The following is a 23,722-nucleotide window of genomic DNA, read 5'->3' on the forward strand; positions in this document are numbered from 1 at the left end:
CGAGGCCCCTTGTCACACCCCTCCAGGCACTTCTCGATTCGTGGCCCAGAGGGACCACTAACCACGCTCACGCCAGTCAGTCCGGGCGTGAGCGCAACACTGAGAAATACAGGCAGATATTTATCCATAAGAAAATACCATCAGGGAAGCATCTGATTGGCTCCAAATTTATTCAGCATCAGAACTGTGACATAATGAAAAAAAAGATGAGATGAGAGGACTGATCTATGGAGGATCAAGTTCACCATGAATTACCTACCTAAAATTCACAATTTGAAGCAAAATTGAACGTTTTGGGATTTACTTTGCGGTTCACAAAAAAAAAACTTTCCCGGCACAATTTCACACTGCTAAATCATCTGAGAGTGAGTTACCAACATTTTCTGAGGCTGAAAAGGCTTCCTCATAATTCCCTGCAACTATGACATTTAGTAGATAGCATTCCTTGTACAGTGGCGGCCAGTACCTGGGAAATCACAGATCAATGGTTCCCAGTGGAGCGCAGATTGTACAACAGAGTTGTTTTTCACCTCTAGAGTTACTCCAGATTATAGACTCTTATGATCAGCGAGGTCCTCACTCTCACCTTTAGTGTGTAAGCTCTCATGGTCAGTGGGGTCCTCTCTTCTGTAGAATGTCAGCTCTTATGGTTAGTGGGTTCCTCGCTCTCTCTCCTGCTTTATAGCATTGAGTTTCTTGCAAATTTCTTCACAGCAAATAAAATTTTGGGGAAAAATAACAACGAAGTCAGCAAATTTGAATATTAAAATTATTCGCTTATCTAAACAAGAAGTCTTGGAATTGATGATATGGCCACCACAGAGCATTGATCTGATCTGAACATCATCGAGTCTGTCTGAGATTTGCACAAGCCTTAATCCACAAAAATGATATGGTTAATTCTCCAAATTTTTGGAAAAACCTCCCAATTACTTAAAAAAACTGTATGCAAGTGTGCCTAGAAGAACTGATGTTTTGATGATATATTGTTATGATAGTGTAGCAACTCACTCGGGAAAATAGGTAACACACTAACTGCAACTGACCCTGCCAACTCCTATACAAACTAGAGATCCTGACCCTGTAGTCCCTAGTGGTTCCTGCATGAGCTGAGATAGCGCAAACCATAGACTAGACAATGGCAACTCAAACCTATGCTGCCTGAAAGGCCGCTGAGCTCTTCACATTCCTCCTAAAGAACCAGAGGGCAGAGCAGAGTGCAAATTACTTACAGAAGAGAAAGTGTGCTGAAATAGAAAGATATTCCAGAGTGAGTAAAAACAAATCACTAAATGCAAAATAAAGGATTAAATATGTACTGTTAGAGGATATGCTGCCTGCTTCCTAAAAAGAAACAGAAGATAGGTGCAGGGTAAAGAACATAAACAGCAGAGAGATAAACCCTAGCTGGTCTTTCACTGATAGGCTTAAACTACAGCAGAATGGCTGGACATCCAAATGAGACCACCACTAGCAGGAAATACCAACAGGGGGAAAGTATATAAAGCTTCACCCAAAAGGTAACAGGCTGACAAATGAGTAAATGTAAACACATGTTATCGTTAAATAGACTGAAGCAAGGATAACAGAAACTAAACACCCGCAGAAAAAGTGTATCAGCTGTAACTCGGAAGCCAACCACAAAGCATATGCTAAAGGGTTACATCCCAGCCACATGATATATATGAAAGCAAAGGGCAGTTACTAGTAATGAGTGAGCATTAAAATGCTCAGGTGCTCGTTGCTCGAGTCGAGCAAATTGGAATGCTCAGGTGCTCTACCAAAGCAACAAGCCCAATGTAAGAAAATAATTTTGGTGAGTCACAAAAATAATTAAAATCCTCAATTTATTACAAAATAATTTAAAAGATCATACAGGTTGGGAATGCATCTCAATGTGTTTCTGGCAAAAAGCCCTTATTCACTGAGATACAGATTCCTTATGATACATGGTATAAAAACAAATGGTAACCAACCGTTGATCAATAAACACATATGTTGACAATCAGTCACATATGGCTGAATATTTGCCACAGTTATATGTGATACATCTGACGGACGCCCACGGTTTTAAATTGTGGCCTTGTAGTTTACTATTTTTGCCAGCGATCACGTGTGAATAGCTTTACTGACACACTGCTGCCAAACTGTAAATGGAGGACAATATTTTACATGTTCACTACAAATTTCTAGATTTTTATCGCTGTAATATGGGATCACGTCTGATGATGGAAAAGATCTGGATGTATTCTGCAGTACTAAAAAGCAAATGCAGTAGTAAAATGTTGGACTCTATTAGTTTTTAAGAAAATAATCAGGATTAAGAAAAAAAAAAAACTGATATCTAGTCCAATGGCTACCTGCAACAGGCAGCAGCAGCAGAAGCAGACAGAACGTGCAATGGACATTATTGTGCTGTATAGTGTTTACAAATTTCTCTGCCTGCTTAACTCCTGCTGTCACCACTGAATATATGCAACTGGATTAGTTCTCAGAAGGACTGTTAGTTCAGATGAATATGCATTCTGATGTGAAATACCTATGCCTAACTATTACACTGCCAATTCTGTCCCTCACACAGCAGCACCTCTCCCTACTCTGACTGTCTGAAGTTAGACTGTGATGAGCATAGCGTCACGTGGTCTTATATAGTCCCGATGATGCTATGTGGCCAGCCAATCACTGTAAAGCCACAACCAAGATGGCTACGGCAGTGCAGTGAGTGGCAGACAATCCCTGCATATTTATTGGCTCTCGAAAGAGTGCCAAACATGCAGGGCGGAGATCCGAGCTCTTGCCCGAGCATCCTGGAAATACTCGCCGAGCAACGAGCATCTCGATCAATGAGATGCTTAGGCGAGTACCAAGCAGTAGCGAGCACGCTCGCTCATCACTAGCACTCACCATATTTAGAATTTTGCTTTGATTTCTAAATATTGATTTTATTTAGATTTGTTTTTGCTCATTCATTTTGCATTTAATTAATTGAAAAATAAACTATTAACAGTTCTATTTCTGAAAGCATTTTGACTTTGCAGCATTTTTTTCCATGCCTGCCTAAAACGTTTGCACAGTACTGTAAAAATACGTATGCGGTGGGTGAAATAAATATTGAACACGTCACCAGTTTTCTAAGTAAATTTATTTCTAAAGGTGCTATTGACATGAAATTCTTGCCAGTTATCAGCAACAACCCATCAAATCCACATAAGAAAGAAATCAAACCATAGATGTCAAGACATTATGTGTAATAATGGGAAATTACACAGGGAAACAATATTGAATATGCTTTATAAAATGTATTTAATACCTTTTACTAAAGCCTTTATTGGTGATGAGTTTCAAGATGCCTCCTTTTTGGAGAAACTAGTTGCATGCATTGCTCATGTATGATGTTGGCCCATTTTTCCAAACAAACACTCTTCAAATACTGAAGGTTCTGTGGCTGCCTTTCTGAACTCTGAGCTTTAGTTACTTCCATAAATTTTCTATTGCATTCAGGTCAGGTGATTGGCTGGGCTATTCTAGCAGCTTTTTTTTTTTTTTTTTTTCTGAAACCAATTGAGTGTTTCCTTGGCTGTGTGCTTGGGATCATTGTCTTGCTGAAATGTCTATCCTCATTTCATCTTCATCATCCTGGTTGATGGCAGCAGATTTTTATTAAGAATGTCTCTGTACATTTGTTCATACATCCTTTAATCAGTTTAATTAGCTTGCCAGTGCCGTACGCTGATAAACAGCCCCACACCTTGATGTTCCCACCTCCAAACTTCACTGTTGGTATGGTGTGTTTGGGGTGGTATGCAGTGCCTTTTGGCCTCCAAACATGATGTGTATTATGGCATCCAAAGAGGTCAATTTTTGTCTCCTCTGATCAGACTATATTCAACCAGTATTTCATGGGCTTGTGTAAATGTTGTTGAGCAAACTTTCAACACAATTAAACATGCTTTTTGTTCTGCAATGGAGTCTTGCATGGTAAGCGTACATGGAGATGGAGTGCATTACTTATAGTTTTTTTTTATACAATTGTACCTGCTGATTCTAGGTCTGTAGCTCTCTACACTTGGCTCTTGGACAACTCTTCTGATAATTCACTGTCGGTTTATGGTGAAATGATGTTTTTTCCATTTCTGCATTATGGCCCAAGCAGTGTTCATTGTAACATTCAGAAGTTTAGAAATTCTTCTGTAACCAATGCCATCAATATGTTTTGCAACAAAAAAGTTGCAAAGGTCTTGTGACAGCTCACTGGTTTTATCCATTATGAGATATTTCTTGTGTGGCACCTTGGTAATGACCTTTTTATAGGTCTTCAGTTAAACCAGCTTATATTACTTTTCACTGATAGATTTCAGCTGGTGTCATGACTTTCCATGGCCCTTTACACTTCCCTTACTTCATATGTTCAATACTTTTCCCCTGTGTCATCTCTTATTAATTCATATAACTTAATTTATGGACATCTATGGTTTGATTTATTTGCCTATGTGGATTGGAAGGATTGTTACTGACATCTGGTGAGAATTTCATGTCAATAGCACCTTTTGAAATGTATTTACTTAGAAAATTGGTGATGTGTTCAATAGTTATTTCACCCGCTGTATATATATATACAGTACAGACCAAAAGTTTGGACACACCTTCTCATTTAAAGATTTTTCTGTATTTTCATGACTATGAAAATTGTACATTCACACTGAAGGCATCAAAACTATGAATTAACACATGTGGAATTATATACTTAACAAAAAAGTGTGAAACAACTGAAAATATGTCTTATATTCTAGGTTCTTCAAAGTAGCCACCTTTTGCTCTGATGACTGCTTTGCACACTCTTGGCATTCTCTTGATGAGCTTCAAGAGGTAGTCACCAGAAATGGTCTTCCAACAATCTTGAAGGAGTTCCCAGAGCTGCTTAGCACTTGTTGGCCCTTTTGCCTTCACTCTGCGGTCCAGTTCACCCCACACCATCTCGATTGGGTTCAGGTCTGGTGACTGTGGAGGCCAGGTCATCTGGCGTAGCACCCCATCACTCACCCTCTTGGTCAAATAGACCTTACACAGCCTGGAGGTGTGTTTGGGGTCATTGTCCTGTTGAAAAATAAATGATGGTCCAACTGAACGCAAACCGGATGGAATAGCATGCCGCTGCAAGATGCTGTGGTAGCCATGCTGGTTCAGTATGCCTTCAATGTTGAATACATCCCCAACAGTGTCACCAGAAAAGCACCCCCACACCATCACACCTCCTCCTCCATGCTTCACGGTGGGAACCAGGCATGTAGAGTCCATCCATTCACCTTTTCTGCGTCGCACAAAGACACGGTGGTTGGAACCAAAGATCTCAAATTTGGTCTCATCAGACCAAAGCACAGATTTCCATTGGTCTAATGTCCATTCCTTGTGTTCTTTAGCCCAAACAAGTCTCTTCTGCTTGTTGCCTGTCCTTAGCAGTGGTTTCCTAGCAGCTATTTTACCATGAAGGCCTGCTGCACAAAGTCTCCTCTTAACAGTTGTTGAAGAGATGTGTCTGCTGCTAGGACTCTGTGTGGCATTGACCAGGTCTCTAATCTGAGCTGCTGTTAACCTGCGATTTCTGAGGCTGGTGACTCGGATAAACTTATCCTCAGAGGCAGAGGTGACTCTTGGTCTTCCTTTCCTGGGGCGGTCCTCATGTGAGCCAGTTTCTTTGTAGTGCTTGATGGTTTTTGCAACTGCACTTGGGGACACTTTCAAAGTTTTCCCAATTTTTCGGACTGACTGACCTTCATTTCTTAAAGTAATGATGGCCACTCGTTTTTCTTTTCTTAGCTGCTTTTTTCTTGCCATAATACAAATTCTAACAGTCTATTCATTAGGACTATCAGCTGTGTATCCACCAGACTTCTGCACAACACAACTGATGGTCCCAACCCCATTTATAAGGCAAGAAATCCCACTTATTAAACCTGACAGGGCACACCTGTGAAGTGAAAACAATTTCCGGTGACTACCTTTTGAAGCTCATCAAGAGAATGCCAAGAGTGTGCAAAGCAGTCATCAAAGCAAAAGGTGGCTACTTTGAAGAACCTAGAATATAAGACATCTTTTCAGTTGTTTCACACTTTTTTGTTAAGTATATAATTCCACATGTGTTAATTCATAGTTTTGATGCCTTCAGTGTGAATGTACAATTTTCATAGTCATGAAAATACAGAAAAATCTTTAAATGAGAAGGTGTGTCCAAACTTTTGGTCTTTACTGTATATACAGTAAAAGTTTGGACACACCTTCTCATTTAAAGATTTTTCTGTATTTTCATGACTATGAAAATTGTACATTCACACTGAATGCATCAAAACTATGAATTAACACATGTGGAATTATATACTTAACAAAAAAGTGTGAAACAACTGAAAATATGTCTTATATTCTAGGTTCTTCAAAGTAGCCACCTTCCAATATATATATTGGAAGTGATAAAATGATTAGCAGCACAAAAAATATTTGTTACAGTTTTCGAAAAGTCACATACATATATATTCTATTAATTAAAACTTTTCTGATAAAGTTTGTCTGCAACATTTACATTATGCATCCATCACTGCAATACAGACAGCAGTGCTGCATGCAAAGGTGACATACACAGCACTGCTGTGCAAATTGCATATTCTCACAACTCTGCAGCTCACACAACACTGCTGCATATTCAGTAAATACATGCACAACTCTGCTATATACATAGAGTATATACACACAAACATCTCTAGTACATGCAAACATTTACACATAAAACACTACTGCATTCATATGTAGAAAACACACACGTTTGCTGTAGGCATCCAGTCATGAGTTGTACTATGTATAAAGTCTTATTTTCCATACATTCCAGTTTCCTCAAGGGATAGGGCAGATCTCATGATTGTGATATTTTGGAAGTTCCTTCAGCTCCAGGTTTCAGTGGTATGCTAATTCAGGACCTGCAGAATGCTGAAGACTGCCCAAGTCCCATTCAGCAGTAGTGAGGTGAAGGTTCAGCTTCCCCTGCTGCCCTGCACTTATCAGGTGAAATAGTGTTGAGCAGGAGGAGAGAGAACTGTGCTGCATAGTTTTCTTAGTGATTAGAAAGAACGCTATATCAGCACTCCTCTCCATCTGCCTCTGGACTATGTCATGCCCCTAATTTCCCACATAATTTTTTTTGTTGCTAAAAAGTGCATACTATGCTTAGAAAATTACAGTATGTATAAAATATTTTCTTTGCTGCTAAAATGTTATTAATACATGTAATACAACAGTCAAATTTCATACCATTTTATATTAGATTTACCCCCCAGTATTATTGGTCAGACATATACACTGTCATATTTAATAAGACCGTGCTTTTATGTTAACCACCTAGAAAGAAACCTCCTTTAGCGCAATGGCCCAGCACAGAATCAGCCAAATTTCTGCATTGCTAGCTGTACGCAATTTTATACAATTAGTTTGCTCGCTCAGCACTGTTGCACATGTGCAGCCTCAAAGAGTAAAAGACAATAAAACATGGCTGAGGTCAGTGACAAGCGAGTATATACCGCAGGAGAATGGGTGAAAGGATTGAATTAAGGGCTATAGAAACTATGAGATTTCTTTCCCTCATAGACTTTGTTATAAACATCCTTTTTAGGAAAACTAAATTTTATCTTAACATCAAAATATGAAGGCTAAATTAGATCACTAGGTAACTCGTACAATGTCACATAGTAAAGTGATCATAAAAATAGATTACTACACTGTGTGCAGAATTATTAGGCAAGTTGTATTTTAGAGGATTATTTTTATTATTGATCAACAACTATGTTCTCAATCAACCCAAAAGACTCATAAATATCCAAGCTTAATATTTTTGGAAGTTGGAGTGGTTTTTTTTTAGATTTGGCTATCTTAGGAGGATATTTGTTTGTGCAGGTAACTATTACTGTGCAGAATTATTAAACAACTTAATAAAAACCAAATATAATCCCATCTCACTTGTTTATTTTCACCAGGTAAACCAATATCAGTGCACAAAATTTAGAAATAAACATTTCTGACATGCAAAAACAAAAACCCCCAAAAATTAGGGATCAATATAGCCACCTTTCTTTATGATGACACTCAATAGCCTTCCATCCATAGATTCTGTCAGTTGCTTGATCTATTTTCGATCAACATTGCGTGCAGCAGCCACCACAGCCTCCCAGACACTGTTCCGAGAGGTGTACTGTTTTCCCTCCCTGTATATCTCACATTTTATGATGGACCACAGGTTCTCTATGGGGTTCAGATCAGGTGAACAAGGGGCCCATGTCATTATTTTTTCTTCTTTTAGACCTTTACTGGCCAGCCACGCTATGGAGTAGTTGGATGCATTTGATGGAGTATTGTCCTACATGAAAATCATGTTTTTCTTGAACGATACCGACTTCATCCTGTACCACTGCTTGAAGAAGTATCGCACACCTTGTGCTTTTTGATAATCCAGTAACGTTGCAGCTCTGAAATATGTCAAAGCTGGTGGCGAATGGCATCTTGGCAGCTTCACGCTAGATTTTCCTCAATTCATGGGCAGTTATTTTGCGCCTTTTCTGGCCAACACGCTTCTTGCGACCCTGTTGGCTATTTTCCATGAAACGCTTGATTGTTCGGTGATCACGCTTCAAAAGTTTGGAAATTTCAAGACTGCTGCATCCCTCTGCAAGACATCTCACAATTTTCTACTTTTCAGAGCCCGTCAAATCTGTCTTGTGACCCATTTTGCCAAAGGAAAGGAAGTTGCCTAATAATTAAGCACACCTTATATAGGGTGTTGATGTCATTTGTCAACACCCCTCCTCATTACAGAGATGCACATCCCCAGATTTACTTAATTGGTAGTTGGCTCTCAAGCCTATGCAGCTTGGAGTAGGACAACATGTATAAAAAGTATCATGTGATCAAAATACACATTTGCCTAATAATTCTGCACACAGTGTATATAAATAATGCATAAATAAGAGTGAAAATAATAAGAGATCTATTTGTAAAACGTAAATAGTGAGAAAACTAAATCACAAAGTTTAACAAAATAAAACATTGATATTTTGCACTAAAAACAAAAGGCATGTTAATTTCAATAAGCAACAAATGTTCTTCACAGCATAAATTCTTTAAACATAATGCTTGACCTAATATTCACCATATATAATAAATAGTATTATTATTATTATTATTATTATTATTATTATTATTTTATATTTTCTTTATTAGGATAAGACCATGGCATTATTATACACACTTAAAATGTATTATTCACACTGTTGACACATAGAAAGGAAGTTGTAATGTTGTTGCTTGTACAGTTGTTAAATTGGATCAGTAAAACAGTTTCAAAAACCTTAACCTCTTCTTGTATTCTATTTATTTATTTTTTTTCAGTTATCCTCCCCTTGACTAAATATGCAACGTAACCATAAAGTGGTACTTGGCTAAGTAGCTACATGTAGATTCATGCCCAGAAAGGAACGTGCAGCAACAGCATGCAGTATGGTAATGGAGTATACGGACTACTAAAACAGATATTAAAAAATTAAAATGTATTCTTTTTATTGTAGAGGTTAAAAAATCCTAAATAACACCCCCATCAATTTATTAAAAAAGACGAGACAAGAAAAGCTAGGTAGGAATAACCTTGGCACTCGAAAGTATGTTCAAATAGTGAAAAGTTATTGGAACAACAAGCGGTGGATACCGCGTTGTGACGCCGTCACTGTCTATTACACTTCAATCAGGCAGTCCTTATGGACCCACTTAAGATACCTGCTTTTGTCCACTATTCCTATTCCAGTCTATATACTGTCAACTGAAGAAGGTCAAAAGTGACCGAAACGTTTTGTATTGTATATAATGGACTGCAATAAATTTTCACTATTTGAACATACTTTCGAGTGCCAAGGTTATTCCTACTAGATTCAGGGCTTGGTCCCTTCTTGAGCACCACAACATGGGAGTGCAGCGATTTAATTATAATTAAGAAAAGCTAGGTAGGCTCACATCCCAAAAGCAAGCAACTGCAACAGACTGCTGTGTCCAGGTGGCATGTACAGATCTAATATTAGACTATTATATAAAAGAAATGTGCAAAAAATATATTTTTTACAACAGTCATGCTTTGTGAGGTAGAAAGTCACATTCTCATGCCTTTGATCTGTTTCCCATGTCCTGTCCACCAAACAATCATCATTATCAACATTATTCCTGACTTGGCTGACAGTTATCTCATTTTGGAAAAAATACAAGATTTAGATGTACCATGTCTCACCTGCCACTGCCAGTTCTCCCACCATGGTTGCCAGTTCAACTATTACAACCACCATCATCACAGCTAAATGTTTAAGTCTTGTCCTCCACTTCCTCTGTCCCCATCTCATCCTAGTCAAATGCTGATTGTTCAAATCCATCCCCTTGGTTATCCAAACGAATTTGTGGGCTCAGTGTTGGGCAGCGGAGCAGTTCTGTAATCAGCCAACTGGAACCATGGTGTCTAGCCAGAATCACACCGATGACAGGAGCAAGCCGATTTTTATATCCCTCAGCTCACATTTTAGGGCATTGTGCTCCTCAAGATTGGGGGGAAGATAATCATGGCTGTTTTCTAGGTCGTATTTGGCATTCATGCTGCCCTAGGCACTTTAAGTGGTCACGTCCCCTACTCATAAGTCAAACTATGAGTATGTACACACAACATCTATTATAGGCAGATCTCCTATGTAACCTGCCTTAAAAAGCACTAATTAAATGCTAAAAAGAATGAACATCTGCACTTTCTGCGCATATGTTCAGTCTTTGGAGCTTCTTTTAACAGCTTCAGGTTTTCAAAAACGCCAAGAGGTTAAAATAGGTAACCTAACCATTTTTCATGCTACCACTAGGAAGCAGCTCACTACTGCATAATACAATTTCAATTAAAAAAAGTGGTGGCCAAAAGATGTTGGAAAAGAAGCAAAAAACAGCCACTTAAGGAAAAAAAGGATGTCAGTGTATCCTAATTAGAGATGAGCGTTGTTCTACTCGAACTGTTCGCCAATCTCAAATTCGAGCTGTTTTGGGCGGTGTTCGAGCCGTTCGGCGAACACGAACAATTTGAGAAAAATTCGGCTGTTCGAGGTTATGTTTGATAACTGTTCGTGCACCAAAATCATAACTGGATTTTTTCTCAGTAATGATGAAAATTAATGTTAATACGCAGTTTGAGTGTACAGCGGGGTGGGGGGAGGGGCAGGGGATGGATCTCTGCAGGAACAATGAAGATCTCCATTTTTTTTTCTCTTTCCCGCATTTGCAGTGGGGAGGTGCAATCTGTCAGCCTATCAGCAGCGCACACACGGAGCGAAGTGCTTTTTTTCACACAAGCAAGGGCATGTGTCATTGGCAGTGTATGTCACATGTCCTTGCCCTATAAGACCCAGCCATTTTCCCCGTCGCCACCATTTTCTCACTGCTGCAGCTGCGTGTTAGACGGCACCGCTGTTGCTGTGTGCGCTATACCTTGTTAATTTCAAGCCAATTTTCGCACAAATATACAGATAGCTTGGGAGTAGGGAATAGTTGTGATTGCAGTCCTTTTAAGGACTAGGTTACAGCATTTCCTACGACTTTTATCAGGGAGGTCTGTGCTCTTAAATAGATAGGTTGTGGGAGTAAAGACTAATTGTAATTGGAGTCCTTTTCAGGACTAGGTTACATGAGTTCCTATCAGTTTTTGCCAGGCAGGTCTGTGCCAGTGCTGTGCAAGTTTTTTTCACAGCATTTGGCTGAATCTAGCAAAGCTAATCCTTTTTGGCCTATTGCAGAGTGTGTTAGTCAGTGGAGTAGCCTATCTGTGTTGCAAGATATAACACCTGTGTATAGAATACCAATTTTTTTACTGCACCTAGTGAAGTAAAATCTTTTGGGCATAGCATCATTCTATTAGTCCATCTATACTGACCTCCATCAGGTTGCAAACTGAATATAATTTTTTTCTGCATCTAGCTCTGAAAAAATATTTGGGCTTCTAGCAGTGTGTGGGACTTGGTCTATTAGTCCATCTATACTGACCTCCATCAGGTTGCAAATTAAAAATAATTTTTTTCTTCATTTAGCTCTGAAAAAATATTTGGGCTTCTAGCAGTGTGTGGGACTTGTTCTATTAGTCCTTCTATACTGACCTCCAGCAGGTTGCAAATTGAATATAATTTTTTTCTGCATCTAGCTCTGAAAAAATAGTTGGGCTTCTAGCAGTGTGTGGGACTTGGTCTATTAGTCCATCTATACTGACCTCCATCAGGTTACAAATTAAAAATATTTTTTTTCTGCATCTAGCTCTGAAAAATATTTGGGCTTCTAGCAGTGTGTGGGACTTGGTCTATTAGTCCATCTATACTGACCTCCATCAGGTTGCAAATTAAAAATAATTTTTTTCTGCATCTAGCTCTGAAAAAATATTTGGGCTTCTAGCAGTGTGTGGGACTTGGTCTATTAGTCCATCTATACTGACCTCCATCAGGTTGCAAATTAAAAATAATTTTTTTCTTCATTTAGCTCTGAAAAAATATTTGGGCTTCTAGCAGTGTGTGGGACTTGTTCTATTAGTCCTTCTATACTGACCTCCAGCAGGTTGCAAATTGAATATAATTTTTTTCTGCATCTAGCTCTGAAAAAATAGTTGGGCTTCTAGCGGTGTGTGGGACTTGGTCTATTAGTCCATCTATACTGACCTACATCAGGTTGCAAATTAAAAATAATTTTTTTCTGCATCTAGCTCTGAAAAAATATTTGGGCTTCTAGCAGTGTGTGGGACTTGGTCTATTAGTCCATCTATACTGACCTCCATCAGGTTGCAAATTAAAAATAATTTTTTTCCGCATCTAGCTCTGAAAAAATATTTGGGCTTCTAGCGGTGTGTGGGACTTGGTCTATTAGTCCATCTATACTGACCTTCATCAGGTTGCAAATTAAAAATAATTTTTTTCTGCATCTAGCTCTGAAAAAATATTTGGGCTTCTAGCAGTGTGTGGGACTTGGTCTATTAGTCCATCTATACTGACCTCCATCAGGTTGCAAATTAAAAATAATTTTTTTCTTCATTTAGCTCTGAAAAAATATTTGGGCTTCTAGCAGTGTGTGGGACTTGTTCTATTAGTCCTTCTATACTGACCTCCAGCAGGTTGCAAATTGAATATAATTTTTTTCTGCATCTAGCTCTGAAAAAATAGTTGGGCTTCTAGCGGTGTGTGGGACTTGGTGTATTAGTCCATCTATACTGACCTCCATCAGGTTGCAAATTAAAAATAATTTTTTTCTGCATCTAGCTCTGAAAAAATATTTGGGCTTCTAGCAGTGTGTGGGACTTGGTCTATTAGTCCATCTATACTGACCTCCATCAGGTTGCAAATTAAAAATAATTTTTATCTGCATCTACAGTACCTCTGAAAAAATATTTGGGCTTCTAGCAGTGTGTGGGACTATTTGTATTAGTCCATCTATACTGACCTCCATCAGGTTGCAAATTCAAAATAATTTTTTTCTGCATCTAACCCAGCCAATAGTTTTGGCCTAATACCACAGTTTGGCCACTCAGCTCTGCTCGGTTACCATCCATTGTTTTTTTGTGCAAACAACTCCAGAGTTGTGAATTAGTTAACCACCAAAATGAGTGGAAAAAGGCCTGCTGCTGGTGGAAAGGGGAATAGGCGTGTTGGGAAGGGGAAAAAAGGTTGTGTCCGTGGGGTAGGTGTTAAAGCAACAGTAACATCTGCAGAAGAAAGACCATCTTCCAGCCAAACTAAAATGTCTACTTCTTTTAGCGGACAATGTGATAAGATCCCTTTCTTACGGCCACGCCAATCGCTACAAATTCCAGATGAGGCACAAAAACAGCAGGTGCTTCAACAGATATCAAGTGCTCCTTTAAGTGGGCTCTCCTCCACATCAACTTCAACATCACAAATACTCCAGTCCTCAAAGGTGTCACCCAAATCGCACTTGCTTCCTCACAGCTCCCAAATCTCCAGCTGCCCGTCTGAGTATGAGGTAGAACAGATGGTTGAGTCTGCAGAGCTGTTTACTCATACTATAGCCTGGGAATCAGAGGTCGACTCCAGCGCTTCTGTGAATCCAGACGAGGAAATGATCTGCACTGATGCCCAGAATCTTTATGAGTCGGATCCAGGACCAGACGCAGAAGGTTCTGACCATAATGTAGACCCTCATTCCCAAACTGTAACTCCTGTTGGTGGAGACAATGAGGAAGACGATGATAAGACTCAAATACCTGATTGGAGCGACAACTTTAGTTTTTTGTCAGGGCAGGAACAGGTTGGCTCTGAGGACGACGGGTGTGATAACGCACAGGGTGATGATGATGAGGTCGGAGATCCCACTTACTGTCAACCCACAGTCAGCCAAGAGATGAGGTCAGCAGAGGAGGTGGAGGAAGATGCTAGTGACGACGAGGTCAGGTTGCGCCTTCCTGGACAAAGACGTAGTACTGGAAGCACGTCAACAACTGCATCCTCAAACACAACTCTGCCTCTCACCACAAGTCGTGGTGGCTCTTCAGGTCGCATGGGTGCTATCCTTGCATAGCTTGGGCATTTTTTCAGATCGATAAAGATGACCCAACTCGTGTTATCTGTAACATTTGTCAGCAAAAGCTAAGTAGAGGCCAAAAAATACATAGTTTGAGTACTTCATGCATGAACCGGCACATGGACATGAAGCATAAGTTGCAGTGGGAAGCTCAGTGTGCTACAATGCGGCCTAGCCGGCCGGGCCAATCACCGTCTGCCATATCTTGTGCATCCGCGGCCTCTTCATCCTCTGTGACTGGGGGGACAGCAGTCACACCTGTTTTGGGGCGCAGACCTGCCACCTCTTTACCCGCAACAGCCAGCGTGATTGGCAGGTCATCATTTTCTTTGGAGGTGGTAACACCAGCTGGTGTTGAGCGCTGTCCGACATCGATAGCACCACCTTTGGATCAAGGCAACCTAACATGTCCGCCTGCATCTTCCTCACAGACCGGAAGTTTGCCGGGGACACCCTTATCAACCCCGTCTAAGCACAATAGCCAGCCCTCGGTCCCTCAGATGTGGACAAGTAAAAGACCATTTCCTCCTAGCCATGAGAAAGCTAAGAGGTTGAATTTCACCATCTGCAAGCTCTTGGCTACAGAAATGCTGCCTTTCCGCCTGGTGGACACAGAGGATTTTCGAGACCTTATGTCCGTCGCAGTGCCCCAGTACCAGATGCCCAGTCGGCACTACTTCTCAAAGAAAGGTGTGCCTGCGCTCCACCAGCATGTCGCACACAACATCACCGCTTCTTTGAGAAATTCTGTGTGTGACAGGGTGCATTTCACCACAGACACTTGGACGAGTAGGCATGGACAGGGGCGTTACATGTCGCTGACTGGGCACTGGGTAACTATGGTGACAGCAGGACAAGGGGCTGCTGTCCAAGTCTTGCCGTCCCCACGAGTTGTGCGTCAATCCTCTTTATGTCAAAGTTCCTCCACTGCTTCTGCCTCCTCAACCTCCTCTCGGTCTTCCACCTGCACCCAAAGCCTGTCTGGTCATGCCACAAGCTTTCTAACTGCGCAGAAGGGATCCTGCACACCTCCTTACTATGCTGGCAGTAGGGCTCAACGTCATCAGGCGGTTTTTACATTGAAATGTCTGGGAAATGTGAGTCACACAGCTGAGGAGTTGTGGTCAGCTCTGGAGAACCAATTTCATGAATGGTTGTCTCCACTGGACCTGAAACCAGGGAAGGCCGTGTGCGACAATGCTGCAAACCTGGGTGCGGCCCTTCGCCGGGGCAATGTCACACACGTGCCTTGTATGGCTCACGTGTTGAACCTGGTTGTCCAGCAATTTTTAGCCCACTATCCCAGACTAGATGGCCTTCTGCAGAGGGCACGGTCGCTGTGTGCTCACTTCTTCCGTTCGCATCCCGCAGCTCAGCGACTTACATCTCTACAGAAGTCGTTGGGCCTGCCACTTCACCGGCTAAAATGCGATGTGCCTACCCGGTGAAATTCAACTCTGCACATGTTGCAGCGACTGTGGCAGCACCGACAAGCCCTGGTGCAATACGTTCTGACGTATAGCCTGGGCCAACGAGATTCAGAGGTGGGGCAAATCACGCTGGAGGAGTGGTCTCAGATCAGGGACCTATGCACCCTTCTGCACAGTTTTGAAATGGCGACGAAGATGTTTAGTGCTGACGATGCCATTATCAGCATGACTATTCCGGTGATTTACATGCTGGAGCACATGTTAAACAGAATTCGGAGTCAGGTGGTGGCACAAGAGGAGGTGGAGGAAGTAGAGGAGGAGGAGTTGTATGCGGAAGGGCTAACATCTGCAAGGTCCAGACGGTCGGCAGCACCAAGGCAGCAGGCATGTGAGGGTGGGGGAGATGGTTTTACCAGGGCGCATGGTAGCAGCCAAACTAGTGAGGAAGGTGCAGGAGCCCAGGAAGAAGTGGAGGACGAACTGATGGAAGACTCATCAGATGAGGGAGACCTTGATCACATTTCTGTTGTGCGAGGTTGGGGGGAGAGGACAGAGGAAGGAAGCATGATTGTTACCTCGCCACCAACACAACAGGGACTTGGTGCTCCTGGATGCACAACACACATGAGTGCCTTCTTGCTGCACTACCTGCAACATGACCCTCGAATTGTGAGAATTAGAAATAATCCTGACTACTGGGTTGCCACACTGTTAGATCCCCGGTACAAAAGTAAATTTGCAGAAATTATTCCTGCCATAGAAAGGGATGCACGCATGCAGGAGTATCAGCAGAGACTGTTGCAGAATCTTACATGTGCTTTTCCACAAAATACAAGTGGTGCACGTAGTGAATCTCACAGTTCCAACTTGCCAACCGTGGGACCGTCAAGTGTTCAGCACTCAAACCGTAACAGAACCACAGTATCTGCTGGTAACATCAATTTTGCGGAATCATTTCACCACTTTTTTAGCCCATCCTTTGCAAGGCCACAGGAGACAAGAAGTCTGACACATAGTCAACGCCTAGAGACGATGGTACAGGAGTATCTCCAAGTAAACATTGAAGCCACGACTGTGTCACTGGACCCTTGCTCTTTTTGGGCTTCCAATCTGGATAAATGGCCGGAGCTAGCCACTTACGCCTTGGAGATCTTGTCATGCCCCGCAGCCAGCGTTCTGTCTGAACGTGTGTTCAGCGCTGCTGGTGGTGTGCTGACAGATAAGCGCACGCGGCTCTCCACTGATAATGTTGACAGACTCACGTTCATAAAGATGAACAAATCATGGATCCGAAACGACTTTTCTACCCCTGTGTCATCCTGGGGAGAGTAAAAGCTTGATGATTGGTTAAAATCACCCTACCAACCGTTTTAAGCTTTCAAATTACTAATCATGTTTATCTGTATCTTGACTGGAAAATAATTTGGGCTTTGTAGCAGTGTGCAGCACTGATCCTATTAGGCCATCTATACTAAAGCTTCACCAGATTTAAAATTAAAAATAATTTTTAGCTGCATCTAGCCCGGAAAATAATTTTGGGGCTCCGAGATGCGCAAGGCACATAAGTGCCTTCTTGCTGCACTACCTGCAGCATGACCCTCATATTGTCAGAATTCGAAGTAATCATGACTACTGGGTTGCCACACTCTTAGATCCCCCAAACTTTTCGATCAACCTTTTCATTTTAATAAAGACCAAAAAAATGGTCATTTTTGAAATTATAAGCATTAGCAGGTTGTTAGAAACTGAAATCAAACAGTTTTCAACTCAAAACTTTATTCTAGGTGATGTTACATTTTCACATAGGACCCCTTGTTCGAAAGGAGCTTCTGAACTCTCTCGTCCATTGAATTTGTCAGGTTTTGGATGGTTTCTCCTTCAATTGTTTTGCATGAGGACAGAATACCCTCCCAGAGCTGTTGCTTAGATGTGAACTGCCTCCCGCCATCATAGACACTCCTTTTAATGATGCTCCAAAGGTTCTGAATGGGGTAGAGGTCAGGGGAGCATGGGGGTCACACCATAAGTTTGTCCCCTTTTATGCCCATATCAGCCAGAGATGCAGATGTTTTATGTGCAGCATGAGATGGTGCATTATCATGCAGAAAAATGATCTTGCTGTGAAATACACAGTTCTTCTTCTTGAACCATGGCAGGAAGTGCTGTTTGAGAAAATCCACATACATTATGGAGTTCATCTTTAGCGCCTTCAGGGATCCTAAAGGGGCCGACAATCTCTCTCCCCATGATTCAGGCCAAAACATTACTCCACCTCCTCCTTGTTGGCGCTGTAGCCGTGTTTGCGTGGGGTGTCCATCAACCAGCCATCCTCCACTCCATCCATCTGGACCATCGAGCGCTGCACGGCACTCATCCGTGAACAAAACAGTTTTGAAATCAGTCTTCATGTAATGTTTGGCCCACTGGAGCCGTTTCTGCTTGTGTGAAGTGGATAGAGGAGGTCGACAGGATGGCGCATGCACAGCTGCAAACCTCTGAAGGACCCTGCATCTTGTTGTTCGGGGGACGTTGGAGGCACAAGCAGCTTCAAAAACTTGTCTGCTGCTATGACAAGGCTTTTTTGCCGCTGCTCTTTCAACCTGACGTAATTGCCTGTAGGAAAGAGTCCTCAATTTGCCCTTATCAGCACGTACACGTGTGTACTGTGAATCAGCTACATACTTCTTGATTGCCAAGACACTTCATCCTGATCATCGCACAATGTTGATTGTAGTCATGCCTTGACCTAAACACTCCACAATTTGTTGCTTCTCAGCAGCCGACACATCCTTTTTCTTTCCCATTTTGGCAGAAAATGTAGGCTGCTTAATAATGTGAGAGAGCCTTCTTAAGTAGTCTTGCCTTTCATTGGACACACCTGCCAAACTAATTAGCACAGGTGTCTGCAATTGCTTACAGTGATATAAAGAGCCCTGACACACATCACCATCAATGAGTTTAACTGACAAACAAACAAATTCTTCCCTTATCACTCCTAAACACTTTTTGTATAATAATTTGGAACGCAGTGTACATGTGCTTTTCCACAAAACACCAGTGGTTCACGTAGTGAATCTTACAGTTCTAACTTGCCAACCGTGGTCTGTATGGAGTTGTTCAATAAAGGGCCCAAAATTAAGATAACATAGATGGGAGAGGTCTCTATGAATAGGAACTCCTAAGTATTTGATACCCTGTGAGGGCCAGGCAAAGGGAAAGTTGGACTGGATGGAATCCTATATGGATTTGGGGAGGGAGACATCGAGGGCCTCAGACTTCGCTGCATTGATTTTAAAATTTTACCATGTAACAAAGTGATCTATTTCAGCCATAACAGCATGGATGGATATATGTGATTGAGTGATATATACTAGGACATCATCAGCAAATAGAGAGCACTTGTACTCGGTGCCTCCCACCTCAATCCACCTAATATTGGGGTTATGGCGAATTGATGAGAGCAGGTGCTCCGTCACTAGGATGTATAAGAGAGGGGACAGAGGACATCACTGCCTTGTCCCATTGGTGATTGTGAAAGGTGATGAAAATGTTCTGACGCACCCCCTGGGCCTTGGGACACCCGGAGCCGGACCCTTTTTGGTGGATGCTGGTGGTTGTAGTCTTCGTGGCGGCGACCCAGTTCCGTGGCTCAGGGCGGTCAAACCAGTGGCGGAACTATTTATGTGGTTTTCATGTTTAAATGTCCGACTACGCCACCCGTGGATTGCGGTCAGAGTGAACCGCTGCTACAGGGCAGACCACTGAGGCTGGTGTTGTGGGTGCAGCAGAGCGTAGGAGCTATAGGAGTATAGCCTCAGGGCAGTGTATGCGGAGGATGGGGGTGATGGTGCAGGGCAGCAGCAGTAACGACACGGAGTCAGTGATGCAGTTCAGGGCCTTTACTCACAGTTCTTATTATCCAGACCACGTCTGCAGGTAACGGCTGCCCACGTCGTACTGTGCTCACCAGGTGAGGGGCTCAGACAACTCCCAGATAACTTTGGAGCACTTCACAGGACCCCCTTTGTGTGTCCTTTGTCTGGCCTTTCTTACCAACACTTCTGTCCGGCTGCCTCGGGCCTCCTCTTGGTAAACTTGGCGCCAGTTTCCCTGACCCTATGTGGTGCCTTCCTAGCGGGTGTAGCGAGGGGCTGCGCCACATAAAATGTCAGAGCCTCCGGTTTCTAGCTGAGGGTCGTTTCCTGCCTCCACTAGTTCGGGGACCGGTCTCCCCCTTTGGCCTGACCCCTCCACGCAGGTGGATTCGGGCGTGCGGTGGCGACTCGCCCGTCCGCACCCCTGGGATCCCTTCATTCCTCGTTCCTGGAGCCTTCTCCGCTCCTCTTCCTTCCTTCTCCCTCTTCCAGGCCTGGGCCTCTGTTACTAGGCCCGCCTCCGGAGCAGAGCTCATGCAGAGCCCCTGCTCCCTGCCACTTCTGCTCAGACTTCTCTGCACTGAACTAAGATGGTGCCCACCTTTTATACTCCCTTCTCAATGCACCCAGGAACTGCTTCCTCCCTGCTCCTGCACTACAGGGTTCCCCTTCCTCAGTGTTCCCTCCCCCCACTCCAGCCAGGGACAGGGACTGTCGTGCCCATCTCAGGGGCATATTGGTCGCCCTGCCCCATGGCAATGTGGTGTAATGCATGCAGGTGTCGGGTCCTGATCCACACTCCATCCTTACCTGAGAGTGAGATATCACACCTCTGGGTGAGGTGCAATACGTCTGTAGCAACCGAGCCCTCAGGGTGCTACAGTTCCATTTATCTTCAGCCTAGGTGACGTATTGCGATACAGGGCCGTGATTTTGGCTATAAAAGGGTCCCCTAGACCCCTACCCCAAGCTTTTTAAGAGAATCATATATGGCGTGCCAGGAGACTCTATGGAATGCTTTCTCAGCATCTAACGAGAGTATCTAATTACAAATTTTTAACTGCATCTAGCCCAGGAAATACTTTGTGCCTAGTAGCAGTGTCTGCTAGTGAGTGGATTATCCCGGCTGTTAAGCAAGCTGCACCACCTGTAGTTTAGACACTTAATTTTTTCAAAGGAAATGCTTCGGGACCATGGGATACTTAGTGAAGAGCATCAGGAGGCACCCCAAGGCATAGGGGCTGGGACTGGCAGTAGGATGCCTTGCGGTGGACAGCCGAGCTCGATCCTTATAAAAGCTTTTTAACTGCAGCAGCTTTAGTGGACGCTACTGGAGCTGGAATTACCGCGGCTGCTGGCATGAGACTTGCCCTCCAATAGATCCTTGTAAATGGATTTAAAGTGTATTCATTCAAATTAGAGAGACAATTTAAATTAAAAAGCTTAGAGCTGCCTCCACCACAGGGGGGCTCGCTCGACCCACCAGCGGACAGGCACCAGTGTTGGGAGAGGGGGGCTGGCCGTCAGGGTTCACCGCGGCTCTGGCACAAACCCGGCGACACGGAGGTGGCACGGGCAGGAGCAGACTGGCCGTGTCGGCTTCTCACTTTTTGGATTTTAGAAGGGCATGACATGCCTATATCTGTGTCTCCCCCTCCTTTTACTCCTCCACCTCTTTTATTTTCGCATGACTATATGTACTTGTCACTTTTCCATGTGTTAGTTATGTCTTCTGAGCAGTTTGTCAGCTTTTGGACACCTTTGAAGGTGTTTTCTATGTGTTTCTATGTGTTTTTGTTTGCCTGCCATTGGTTTTAACGGTGTTCGAAGGTGTTCGACGAACAGTTCGACGAACAGTTCGGCGAACACACGGGTGTTCGACGAACCGAACCGAACTCGAACACTACGGGGGTGGCTCAACACTAATCCTAATGTGTCTTCAGTCTGTAAAACTCACAGGATTTGCAGATGTCTAAAACACATTAAGTGTACATACCCTAAAAATTCACATACCCTTTCGATAGTAGTTAAGGGCACTCACACACATTAGACTAAAGTTGACTGACCCCAGAGATAGAAAGATTCATCTGACAGTCTAATGGAGAGGGAGATAAGGATCCAGCATGTCTGAATTCAGACTGCGGATGCTTTTGTTCTCTAAAAGATAAGCACACCGCCAGAGATGTATAGCAGCAGTTCTCTTATAGAGAACACAAGAGAGCTTAACAAAGTGAGCGCTCCTGTGTATGGGCAAGTCGGGTGAGATAGCTGCCAGCCAAATGGTGGGACAGCTGTCTATAGTGTATGGGGGCTTTATTCAAATGCTTGTTCAGCTAACATATATGGCCTCATTCAGACAGCTATATTTTTAGTATGGCGCACTTACCCTATAATGATCTACTATCAAGTCTAATAAATTAAATATTGCTACATCTAGATGTCTACATCACCAGAACCACTGTCGATACACGACGACATCACCAGAACAACATCAGTTTACGAATACATCACCAGAACCACCGTCGGTACACGACTAAAGATGAGTGAACCTTTTGATGTTCGGGTTCATCGACTTTACCCGAACATCAAAAAAAAGGTTGGTGTTTGGGCACCCAAACACAAACACAAACCCGAATGGGGCCCCGAACAACCGTGGCTTCCCACACTGTCATCTGCTTGACAGCACGGGAAACAGGGACTTTGAACTACGTTACGGCCGGTCAGAGTGCTGCAGGATCATGCTGTCAGATGTCAGCGTGATCCTGCAGCTGTGACTGTGACCTGCAGTAAAAAGGTTACCACAGGTCACAGGTGTCGGCTGATGAGACTACTATTCCCATCAGCCGGAGCCTGCTGTCACTGTAAACAGCGAGTGCAGGCGTCGCTAGTGGGAGCAGTAGTCTCTCATAAGTCGGCACCTGTGCTCAAAGTAAAAAAAAAGTTAAAGTTAATAAATATTCAAATAAAAATGAAAAACACATTATACTCACCTACACCTAATCGCCGATGCACTTGTCCCCTGCAAAAAATGTAACATAAAAAAACGCCATAATACTCACCTTAGCGCCTAATCCCCGATGCCGATGTCACCTGTAATAAAGAAAAAGTAATAAACCACCATATTCCTCACCTATCCCCTGTAATCCCAGTAATCCAGAGTGCCCCATGGGGATCTCACTTATAGAACAGTCACATTGGGAGATATGACTGCTCTATCCGGCATCCAGCGATACACTAACAGGAGCGTGATCGCTCCTGCAGTGCATAATGCTGAGCTGCCATGAGAGAGGTCACTTGAGTTCATCAGCTGATGAGCTACTGTGATCTCACGGAACCACTGATGAGTGAGAAAATCCTCACATAGCAGTGTTGCTGTAAGTGAGGTCACCGGGGCTCATCAGCTGATGCACTCCAGTGACCTCTCTCACTGCAGCTCTGTACTGTGTCAGTGTGTAGCCAGCTGTCCTGTAGAGCTGTCATATCTATGATATGCGCATGCAGTCTACTCATTCAACACCCCTCTTCTTTACTGTAACTGTTCAAAGGGCAACTAAAGAGACAAGAGCCAGGCGTCAGAACGAGCCTGCAACCACATTGTGTGCACCCACACTGACACTTGGAGCAAGCTGCTGCACTTGTCCAGTGTCATTATGCAAGCACAGACTTGTAAGCTGATTTTAGACAGCACTCACTGTGAGGAGCTGCTCACTTACTAAAGACTATGATACTGTTATGATCTGCAACAAGAACTAAGGAAAGATAGGGGAAAGCTGTCCTTAGTGTAAGACTAAGCTGAATCCCTAC

At 43.0% G+C, this 23,722-nt stretch overlaps 1 long non-coding RNA gene across 2 annotated transcripts in view; it reads right to left on the minus strand.

The window, feature by feature from the left end:
* Nucleotides 1-23,722, minus strand: part of LOC141252301 (uncharacterized) — a 557,231-nt gene that overhangs the window by 9,864 nt on the left and 523,645 nt on the right. For both annotated transcript variants that reach the window (XR_012313745.1, XR_012313741.1), the window contains exon 3: nt 587-706. This is a non-coding gene — a long non-coding RNA (uncharacterized lncRNA). The remainder of the gene's footprint in view (nt 1-586; nt 707-23,722) is intronic.

The sequence above is a fragment of the Phyllobates terribilis genome, unplaced genomic scaffold (assembly GCF_046119375.1).
Source record: "Phyllobates terribilis strain yellow unplaced genomic scaffold, ASM4611937v1 Scaffold_2__4_contigs__length_985480577, whole genome shotgun sequence".
Lineage (NCBI taxonomy): Eukaryota > Metazoa > Chordata > Amphibia > Anura > Dendrobatidae > Phyllobates > Phyllobates terribilis.